At 42.5% G+C, this 12080-nt stretch overlaps 1 protein-coding gene across 1 annotated transcript in view; it reads left to right on the top strand.

The window, feature by feature from the left end:
- The window catches only part of sorcs2 (sortilin-related VPS10 domain containing receptor 2), a 392590-nt gene that overhangs the window by 54999 nt on the left and 325511 nt on the right, over positions 1-12080 (top strand). The window lies entirely within an intron of this gene.

The raw sequence follows: 12080 nt of genomic DNA, 5'->3' as shown, positions 1-12080 counted from the left end.
TAATCCGATTGATGTCAAACAACGGCAAAATGTTCCGTTGTCATTACCCTGATTAGGCGTCAAAGGACAGTGAGGGGGGGGGGGGGGGGGGGTGGTGTCACATGGAAATTGTAAAATGTGTACATCTGTGTCAAACAGTGATAACATGAAGCAGTTCAAACAATCATGACAACTGATGGAAGGAGGGGTGTGGTGGATCAAACAATCTTGTAATTCAAATGTGTGTTCCCGTTCTAGTTACCTTTTATTCTCCACTCCCACTGTCTGTGGCTACACCGCCTCCCCCCAATGCCATGTTGACTCCACACTGCACGTACCAGCAGGCAGGAGCGGGTTGTGGGCTCCTAAATCAGAAGGCGTCCAGGGCATGTGGCACCAGACCCAGCAGCTGTCCTCTTTTCCCACCATCCTTCACCTGGAGCACGTCCCGCGAGGGTCGCTCAGCTGAAGCAGGCCACAGCTGGACATTCGCTCTCTCCCCACGCACAACATACATTTCCCTCAACGTCATCGTGAGACGGCACAGATGGCTGGAACTCGCCATGTGCCGGCTCCAAGAGCATTGTTTGTGAGGACAGAGAAGGTTCTGGTGGATCTTTTTCCAGCTACGTTAATGCGTCTGCATGATATGCGGTGGACACACTACATCATAATGTGATGTTTATGCCTCCTCAGGAATGGTGTTGTTGTGGAATGCCAAGCATGTCGGCCTCAGCAGCTGTACAGATCGTACCGCGCCATTTACCCACAGTTCAGCGGGTTTGTTTGTCTGTTCGCGGTGTGAGAAACCGAGCTTCCAAGAGGCCATCCCAGATTGGTCGCAAAGAAAGTGGGAAACACCTTAGCCGGCAGTAAATGGAACTCTTTACTGCAACATGTGATGTGCAGAAATATCTGAAATATGCAGATCTGTATAGACAACCTGTTTTGAGTCAGGGCTCCTCCACAGGCAGCGCTCAGCATTTATTGATTTCCGCACATCACAAGCTATAAAAACAGTTTCTCACTCTTGCAGTCAAAGTGCTTTCAGCTTCCTTGATGGAGATCAACAATGAGGCAGTGCGATCCTCCACATCCTCCGCTCTCCAGGAAGGACATACTGAATATTTACATGAAAGTTCCTCGAAAGATTTCAGAGAAAATCACAGGCCGATCACTTTATCTGCTAACGCCTGAAGGCTTTGATTTATGAATGTATTTTTCCAGACATCTCAAGCTGAACTGAAATGATTTCCACTGGATATAAAACTTAATAGGCAGACTGATGTGATTGTGATTGAGGCTAATCGTACTGAATTATTAAGGCTTACTTATGCGGCATATGTAGGGGAAACATCTGTACTACAATTTTGTGAAAGAAAAACTGAATTAAATTCAAACAATGTTCATTTTGTTTATTGAGCTGCGTGTAGTTTTTTTGTTGACTTGCGGTCAAAAGTGTTTACATTTGATGTAGTTGTGGTTTATGTCTGAGTTGTTTGATGGATGAAGATTATTCAAATTAGTTTATTCTATTGATTAATTTAAATATTATCAAGACAAATCTGTTATTGACTTTGGTGTACTTAAATTCAAGAGTGACATGATTAAATCATGAATTTTAGGGATGACATTTGCTTAAATTTATATTTTAGTAATGGTGTATTGATTGGATTTGCCTCAGATTCATTTATGTTTAAAAGTAAAAGCAATTTAACTGAATTCTGGAAAGCTGTGATCAAAAAGTTAGACTCAAAGCTGTAATGTTATTAGAAACTTTACCATTTTCATTGACAAGTCAAGTCCTTTATTTCAACACACACAAGAATTATACATAGCATAATGAGCAGTGAAATGCTTTAACAACATGTCCCACACGAAAACAACCGTTTTATTTTATATGAAAATATCAAACTATAGGACAATTTTGCCCCTGGCGAGCTCAGTTGGTAGAGCATGAGACTCGCAATCTCAAGGTAGTGGGTTCATGTCCCACACCGGGCTCCACCTTCCTGTGGGCTCACCACCTGCAGGAAAGGTTCTTTATCGGTGCAAAGTGATCTGGGTGACAGTGCTCAGACTGCCACCCCTGCAACCTGGAAGCGGGAGAAAATGGATGGATGGATGGATGGATGGAGGACAATTTTGATAATAATAAGGAAAATTAATGGACCCAGAAGATAAAAGATGAATATAGATAAATTGTAATAAGTGAAGTTTCAAAGTAATGTTCAGTTTTTGACAAATAGTGATTAAACAGTGAGATTAAATGTTGTTTTAGATGCATATTTACAAAAAAATGACAAAAAAAGTCCAAATCATAATAAATGCATTAAATAAATGCTTGAAATTGTATTTTCATTAGTAGGGAAGCACCGATACCGCTTTTTAAAAAGCCCAATAAAAGTACAAAGACTAACCTTTAGCTATTTGCAGAGACGGCGGCTCGATAGGAAAACTTATTAAATGCTATAAAGCCTCATTCATACTCTATATGCAAATGATACAGGTTGTATCAGCGAGTATTCTTTGCAGTATCGGCCCGATACCGGATATTGGTGTCGATGCATACTCAATTATTAATTATTGGCTGTATTTTTTTAAATTATGTTGTTCATCATCTTTAAGCATCCCCAAAAAATAATTAAGAGATAAAACATTTTGAATGAAATTTCTTCATAAGTTTATCCATTAATTATGCATTACTGATGGGAGTAAACAAAACCTGCTTGGAAAAGTCATTCCCCTGACCCAGAGAGGTTTTCTTTACCGTTACTCCTAAAGTGAGATTAAAATCCACCCTGCTGTTGAGTGTCTGCTCATAAATAATTGAGTGACATAAAAACACGTTATGGAATGGAAACTGACTGTGAGGAAGGTCTTGCATTGATTGCCTCAATCCCGCTGCGTCAAATATTGTTCGTACCTGCGATCAATTCACTATAAAGGATTTCCGGTCTGAATAAAATACAGAAAATTGGTTTCTCTCGGCACACATTCAGTGCGAGCCACGTCCTTCTCACACACACACACACACACACACACACACACACACACACACACACACACACACACACACACACACACACACACACACACACACACACACACACACTGTTGTTGTGGCGGAGTGTGTGTGAGTGTGAGTGTGAGTGAGTGATTTCAGCAGTCCTGCATCAAAGTGCATTAACATCATGTATTCTCTAGATCGGACTGCACAAGCAGCTCTGACAGCTACCGGCTCTAAGCAGCCCGGGAGGGACCCCCGTGCATTGTGGGAAGCAGTCTTGCGTACAGTCTCACGTTCATGCACGACATGCTAATGTACACAGGTGGCGTGTGCACCAAGGTGTGATGTTGGGGAGCGCCTTGGCGGCGGCGGCGGCGGCGGCGGCGGCGGCGGCGGCGGCGGCGGCGGCTCGCTCGCCCCACTGAACAATGGAAGGTGTTGTCGCGGTGCTCGAACATGCGAGGCGATGGGGAGTGGCGTTTAATTGAATTTGTGGGCTTTGAGTGTGTAAACTGGGATGTTTGAGGAGCGCGGTGTGTTAAACTGTGTGTGCAGAGAACGCACGTCTGCATATGTATGCAGGGCTTTGATGGACAGGCAGAGAGCGGGGGGCTAATGAAAGGCAGAAGGGGGCTACGCTGCTCATGCCAGGGCTGGACTGTCATCCAGCCAGGCTGGATTGGAGCTTGACGCTTCCCTCAGGCACTGACGGAGGCGTCAAACCCTGAAAGGTCAGGTTCACGCAAACCTGCTTGTCATGTAAGCAACAGTGTGTTTTCAGGTTTCCTGACAGGCGGTGAATTCATCCGCCGCACTGCAAATGAGCCGTTTCCATCTTCTTAACCTTCAAGTGACGCATTAAAGAAACTTGAGCAGATTGCACATATGGTTCTTAGATTTAGGATTGGATGTTTGGTTGCCCAAGATCCCAAAGTGTACCTGAGGCTTTGTAGATTAGGTGTCAAGACGCTTTCCAGAACAGCGATGGGAAACTGCTCTTTGCTTTTATTATGAGGGTAACGCTAACATGTGGTTGTACTGTGATGTTTTTGATCGGAAAGAAGGTGGAAGGAAAAACTCAGCTGTCGGGTACTCGAGTCTTGACAAACTGCAGCAAGATGTTTCAACCAACCTTCACCGAATAAGAGGCGATGTCTGTTGTCACATGGCAATGATCGCTGTGTCACGCTTCGATGTGTAAGGATAATGACGTCCTCGTTGCAGTGCCGCAGTCGGAGCTGGATGATAAACAAGGATTCTGATGCCACATCTCTAAAAAGGTTGTCCTCCACTTATGAATCCCTCAAACTTTTACAGTTCTGTTTCATCTCTTCACAATCAGCTTCTTGGTTGATCTTTGCGCCTCATTTGACTGCATTCCGATTGGTTGAGGAGCAGCTCGGTGGTCGGTATTGAGGTAATGAGTCGACTGTTTGATACTCTGATTCACAACAAGAGGCAACGTTGAGGTTCTGTAGTGATTTAATGGTATTTTGGACGGTTAGATTGCAGTGAAATAGTTAGAATGGCATTAGCGCTAATAGATGTATGAGATAAATCAAGACTATTTCTTCTGATTATCTGCTCACGCATCATTGTGCTAAAGTTTACTATCACTGCTGAACCCCAGTTTTCTCAGAACTGAAGCAATAAAAACATAAACAACCATATTTTAGGAGCTTCTGATGTGTTGAAGTCACTTCCAATTGGAATATGTCAAACAAACTAATGTGCTGGTTTGACGCAACTCTACATATATGCTTTATCATTAGCATAAATATAATAATGTAGCTTTAGCCTCTCTTTCCTCTAAAGTCTTAGAGAAAAACAGCAAGTTGTACTTCAGAGGCAACAGTTATACCTGTGAAAAGTGACTTTAGAGATAGAACAATGTTAAGGCTTGTTTTGTTAATGTTTCTACAAGCCGCTGTTTTATAATTAGCTAACCACTAAGAACTACAGCAGGTGTTAGCTTCAGCATCTAACAAAACTCAACGGCGGTAACCAGTGGTTAGTATTCGTTCTCGATTTAACGAAATTATCATTACTCACAGCACCACCTGATGGAACAAAGTGGTATTGCAAGACTGAACTAGTCCATTCGCCTTCTAAATTGAGTAGATCCCTAAAAATCTTATGCCGCGTTTAATTCTTAGCTTAAATAGCATCAAAATGGTAAAACCAACATTCTGCTCACAAGCAGTAAAACAAGCCATGTAAGATAAACTTTTTACAGCAGCCAGATGATATTTTTCAGAGTAGCTGTGTGCCGTTAAACGGTATATTTCAAGTACACAGCGTTTTAGCTGGGGTAGCTAAACAGCCTGTATTCATTTTCACAGTGTGTGTGCGAGACAGATTGTCCGCTGTGTTTCCTCTGCTTGTTAACACCGGGCTGCTGCTCGGTGTTTGTACAGTATGTAAATATGTGCGTTCGCATTTTTCAGTCAGGTCTGAAGGCGACACACACACACACACACACACACACACACACACACACACACACACACACACACACACACACACACACACACGTATGTCCCACAAACACACACACCTTGGTCCGACCTTGTAGTTAGCAAGCGCCTGACAGCTTCATCCTTGTGGGTTTGAGCTGAACGTCTGCATACAGCATCCGCCCACCGGGGAAACACCGGCTAGAAGGAGCACACACAGACACTCAACAACACACTTGGGTCTTTCGAAGAACACGTTATGGCCCCGCCGGGATGAGTAACTGCCCCGTTTTAAAGCCCCCATTGAACAGACAGTAACGGCCGCTTAAAGGGCTCAGTAAAAACACCGGGAACTTGACGGACAGCCGCCTTGACCTGCCCTCGTCGCCCGTTTTACCCCGCTTTCTCCTCTCTGTTTGTTGTATTTTGATTTAATATCCAGGCAAAGGGGGCACTAACCAAACGACAGGCGCATAATTACCGGGTGCGCCTGGGGAGCAGAGTCTTTGCCCCACTACGTTTATTTACAGCGGCAACAAAAACGACACTCGGCGGACCGCTAATGGGACTTTTTATTCTTTGGCTCTCTTGCCCTTGCCCTCTCTTATTCCCGCTGCCTGTTGTTGACACAGTTAATTTGGAATTGAGGTAATGAGTAATCAACAGTGAGGATCACCCCCCCCACCGGTGCTCACCCTATAACTCCACCCGCTCTGGAGGATCCCTGTAGCATGTGCCTCTCATCATTATTGACTGACCTCCCCAAAGCAGCAGAATTTATCCCCGTCATATAAAGATACACACATAAAGACACATATGCTCGCAGCCAGTGAAATACATACCCCTGTTTAAAGGAAAACAGTGTGCAAGGTGGCGAAATGTCAGCTCAGCAGGGTTCATAAAACTGTTATGAGCAATAAAAACCATAAAAACAGTGTAAAACATTCTCTGTGTAGGAAAACTGTGTTCCCTGTAAAAATCTGTTTCCTTTTGTTATTATTCAGTTAGACCTGCGTCTGCCACGCCATATTACCCCAGGGTGTAAATAAAACCCTCAAACTGTCTCAGTGTAGTGCCGCCACTGACAACCACATGACATTTATTAGAGTTTTGGCTATCTTCAATGTGTATCTTCCCTTCCTGCTTGTTTTTTCTCTTTCACATCGGTATGTGTGTCACTATTTGCGCTGCAAGTATAAAATACAATCAGTCAAACATGAATGAGGGATAAATGGACCCGTTCACGAGTCTGAATGAGACTCATCAGTCAAGAAGAAAAAGAATAATGGAGTCTGGGCAGTCACAGGTGGAGAGTGTGGAGGCTGCTGCTTCCAGATCATTTCAGTGCCGGTTTACACGGAAAAACGTTTGTTGTCTTTTGGACGTCTGTTTACATGATAACGGTGCTCTGAGCCACTGAAAACGCAACTTTTTGAAAACCACTCCCAAGTTGGAACTTTTTAAAAAACAAATGGAAAAAATTCAACTTTTTTAAAATATGCCGACTCCAATGATGAAAATCCAACTTTTTTAATAATGCTCCAACTCCACTTTTTGAAAATTCTCTGGCTCCACGGAAACAGGGAAAATGCAACCTTTTGGAAACCCTCTGACTGTGTAAACAGGGAAAATATAACTTTTAGAAAATGTTCTGACTCTCTGTAAATGGGGAAAGTGCAACTTTTTGGAAACATGCAGATTCCGTGTAAATGGAGGAAACAATCCGACTTTGCATCAACAGGGGATAATGCAACTTTCTGAAAATGCTACGCATGGGCATGGCCAATAAAAACAATGGTGGCCTCTACAGTGTTATGACTCCCAGTACATATTTTCCTGGGACCTGGTAGTTTTATAGTTGAAGGTCTCTGTATTAACAATCCTACTTGGTTGTCTGTCCAAATATCCATGTACTTGCCATTGTTAATATTTATAGAATATTTTTCTCTGTGTGATTTCATTACAAAAACACCACCCACTGGTGACCCAACATTAAAACTACACCATCTTCAGCCTTTCTGTGTGAAACGACATCGCTTTCAAATGAAAATGTTCTGAAACAAAAATAAAAAAACGAGGCATTTTCACTTGAAAGAAATCGTAAAAATTGGCCATAGCCTTCACACCTCACACCACTATTTGTGTGTTATGCTAAATACAATGCTTAAATACAGTGAACTTCAAGTCTTAGAGAAATCGTATGAATCAGTCAGATACGTTTCAGCACCCACTAATGGCCCAACATACTAACTGCATCATTTTCAGCATTTCTGCCATTTCCATGTAAACGAACATCGTTTTCAAAATGTTGTAGTGTACGAACACTTATCTGAAACAAATATACACAAACCATGCGTTTTTACAAACTTGGATTTTTATAGACTTGTTAAGTTTATGTAATTTTGGTTACACAATATTAGTTTTAGATGCAATGTTCTATAATATAGTCAATTGTTTTTGTTCGATACATAAACAAACACTCATGTCCACTTTGTTCTGGTTTGAGGTTTGTACTTTCCAATAACAGCGCTCTTTCTCTTTTTGGACCAAACAAGCAGTTGTATAACTACAATATATTGTGCAGCCTTAAATATAACGTAATGTAATTAGTGAGCCGGCAGTTTCATCCCCGTTACAGACGAAATAAGATTTATGTGTCTTGTTGGCTGTGTTTTAAAGAAGCAGAGCGAGTTAATGATGCGCTCACATGTATGCTGGTCCCGATGCTTGCTGATGGTCACAGTCTCATACTGAGGAAATGACTCATTGGTTTGACGTATTGTCCTTAACCTTGGATAACAGTGTCACACATTTCTTCTTGAAATGAGATTCACCGGCATCGCTTCAGTACATATCCCACTTTATCATTTGTAATGTTCATGATGTGAGTCATAGACGACGTTCATGCCTTCATCTGGCTCCTGGTCGCATTCGTCACCATGCATGTACCTGCGGTTCTCGTTAGCAGGGCGTTTGCCTTGAGCTTTTGTTTTGAAATGTATGCGTGCGTTGATTCGAAGGTGACCTTTAGTTGCAAAATGTTTATGTTTATGGTCACCGTGAGCCCGGAAATGGTGCTTTAGACTGTTTTTCTCTGTAATTCAATGATCTTCAGTTGAATTTGGTTAAGGTTTTACACTTGATGACCTCCCTTACTTTAAAAGTTTCACCGTTACACAGCGATGTTTTCAAAATGTCCATTTACACAGACTAATCAGAAATGCGGAAAACGATGTAGTTAGCATGTTGCGCTGCGAGTTGATGCTGTTTGGTTTTGTAACAAAACGGTATAAACATTAACAATGGCGGGTACACAAGACATTCGTATGGACAGACGATCCAGTTGGATTGTTATTACAGTGACTCTCTTATGTGAACTTTTGTTCTGAATATATCAAGAGTAGATTGTGGTAAAATTTCCGTTTAGTCAGCAAAAAAAAAAAAGTGGCCAGGAGACATTTCTTCTTGCATGTTCATAGTTTTCCACAAATGAAAAATTGGGATTTGGTTTGGCAAAGGCAGCGTGTTGAAACAAAAATGGCCATTTTTGTGGGAACAAAGAACCTGCTGATCCTCCTCAGACTTGGCGTTGAGTGTATATCCATGTGCACATAGTGACCCTCCATTGTTTGTTTGAGGTTAATATGTTTAGGGGCCCCTCTGATGAATGAATGTATCTCACTCATCAGCACAAACACAAGGTGTTCCCCCTCAACTAATATCATTCATGCAAAATTCATAACGGTGGCAGAGATCTCTGTGACGGTGCTGACCAACGACATGATGTCTCTGCTCTGAATAACCCACGTTATGACGGCGAAGCACCGCCCCAAGACGTGAATTGATTTCTTGAAAAATCATAGTGCTTTTCATTTGTGAGGCGCTTCTGGAGGAACAGGTTGCATTTAGCGTTTGCTGGGAGCACAGCGCTCGTGTCTGGATTTTCCCTCTCATCCCTCAGGTGTGTGTGTGTGTGTGTGTGGGTGTGTGTGTGTGTGTGTGTGTGTGTGTGTGTGGGGACGCTGCTGGACAATTGCCAGCGAATTAACACATTAAAGTGTGCCGGCAAACAAAGCCGACACGCTAACATATGGAAATATCTTGAGATTTATGCACACTGGCCACGAAGGGGAAACGGCATTGTGACAAGGGCATCATGCTCGTTAAAGGCACGACAGAGGAGCTACGGCCGCTCGGTGGGACAATAGTTATGTTTAAATTAACGTTGATATCCACCCAAAACTAACCCACGTAAACTCGTTTGAGTGAGAACATTTGCATAAAGTGGCTGTGAGAGTCTTTGCATATTGTTTTTTCCAACTGTTCTTGGACTCTGGTTCATGCCAGACAAACTTGGATTCTGTTTATAATCTCCCAGAGTCCAGCAGCCGAACATGTTGCAACGACACTGAAAATTCTCCAGAATTCCTTCAGACGTTAAGAGATAAGTTAAACCTGTCCTGAAAACAGGCTGATAATTCCACTATTAGACATCGATACAGGGGTATGCATCGGTACACGATGTAGACGCTCTTATTTTTCAGTCTGTATATCCACTTCCAATTCTCCCATGATGCACCACTCAGCAGTATCTACAAGCCACATTGCATATTTTCCTTTCCCTCGGATGATCAAGCCAGGATTGACCCCGCTCTGCCTCTAATTGGCTTGTACTTGTTGCATTCATTGATTTGATTGGTAATGTTTATGTTTAGTCTGCAGCATGAGGCTGACGAGCCAATCAGAAGCAGAGTAGGGCGGGTTATGACGAGTCAAACGTGGCTAACCGGTAAATTATACTGGAATTATGTGGCAATGAGCAAATACTATGGACTATTTATCACTGAATAAAGTAATCCTACATTCTACTGTTCCCAAAAAAGGCGTTTCTGGGTTACTTTAAAAAAACAAAAACAATCTCTGAATCAGATCTTTGCTGACTGATGTTATATAACATCTGAGTGAAAGGCAGCCAATCTTCTATATATAATGATTAGAGCTGCTGTCAACGTCAGTAGTACCAAAAGAATGTCAGAATTTAGTGAGGTTGAGAAATCAGGTCAAAGTGAGTCTGTCCAACAAAACTGGGTACGAATGCAAAACGTTCAAACTACGATGTGTCAAGTTTAGACCATGGTCCACTCCTTATGTAAAAAACCAAAAGGCCTAATTACATATTCTATTTTCTCTGAATATATCATTTTAAAAGATAGTGATTTATCTTTTCAAATTACTTGGAAAACTTGGACTTGGAATAGACACATGGATTTTTTAATTATTATGTGAAAATTGAAGGACTAGGGGTCAGTTTAGAGTTTTCCAGTTATTGTAATGAATTTTTTTTTCCAGATTTGGTATGGTACGGTATGGTATGGTATAGCACTTTATTTTCAACATTTTGCAAATAAAATACAATGAAGCTATGCTAGTACTTATAATAACATGAGAAAGAAATATTAACAATGACAACGATAATATGAATAATGAATAAAGATTACTATTCAGTTTGTTTAGAGAGGATCTTTAAAATGATTTGTCAACAATTGTTGGGCCCTTGATACTTTCCAAACCAAGCTGACACACTGCGAATGTGAGGTTGTTTGTTTTCTTTCCTGCCCATCCAGCCCATTACAACAGCATAATGCACTGCAGGTAATCAGAAACGAGCTGAGAGAACCTTATTTGAAATCCTATGAAAGTGCTTTCTTGGCTTCCGCCTCTTTATCTCATGTGTATTTGTGCAGATTATGATGCATTTCATAGGTCTTTTAAAGTTGACCTCAGCTCTAAACGCATCCACGAGCTGAACGTGGCTCCTGGCGGAGAGCTGTTCCAAATCGTAATGGGAACTCAGGCAACAGAAGGTTGAGTTCACAAGACCACCTCGGCCTTATCTTGTGTGGCCCCTCGGACGGTTATTCCATATGGAACAAAACCACAGCGTCAAGAGCTGAGGAGTTGGAGGATGCCGACGAAAACAGCCCCTTCACATGTTTGTGAGGCTGGAAACGCTGCCCAGCATTAATAAAACATCCGTTCTCTTAATTTTAGAACACAAAGGAAGATTCAAGTCGACATCCGGCAGGGGCTTATGCCGAGACAAGTCAGTCAGAGTGTGGCGCTGCAGGGACAAAGACAAGTCAACATGTCAGGAAAAAAAAAAAAGAAAAAAAAAGAAACTTCATACTTGAGATCTGAAATCCAAATTTTTCTGGCCCTGTTTGCTCAAGCAGGAATATTCCCAGTGTGTGTAAATGGTGGGGCGGTTGGACGTGGCTCCCGCCGACGGGGCAGTGGGTGGGTTTTTATTGTACCCTGCTTCAATTCACCCCATTTGGTGCTTTCAGACTTCACAGCCCGGGCACATGGAAAGAAAGAAAAGCTTTCACCGAAACACAGCCGCCAGGCCGGCCGCACAGGAGGTCCCTTTGTGCTTTGTCTTCCATCTTTATTTTTGGACACGGACGGCTGGAGCGAGTGTGAGGAGGGAAGCTTGGACTTTCTGCAACACATTGACGAGGACAAGAGCGAGCGGAGCCACGCGCCAAACCGCCGACTCGATGCAGTTCCTGCTGCAGCACACCTGCACACACACACACACACACACACACACACACACACACACACACACACAC

Source organism: Lipophrys pholis, assembly GCF_963383615.2.
Source record: "Lipophrys pholis genome assembly, chromosome: 18".
Lineage (NCBI taxonomy): Eukaryota > Metazoa > Chordata > Actinopteri > Blenniiformes > Blenniidae > Lipophrys > Lipophrys pholis.
The sequence above is the reverse complement of the archived record's forward strand: the minus strand, read 5'-3'. Positions and strand labels throughout refer to the sequence as shown.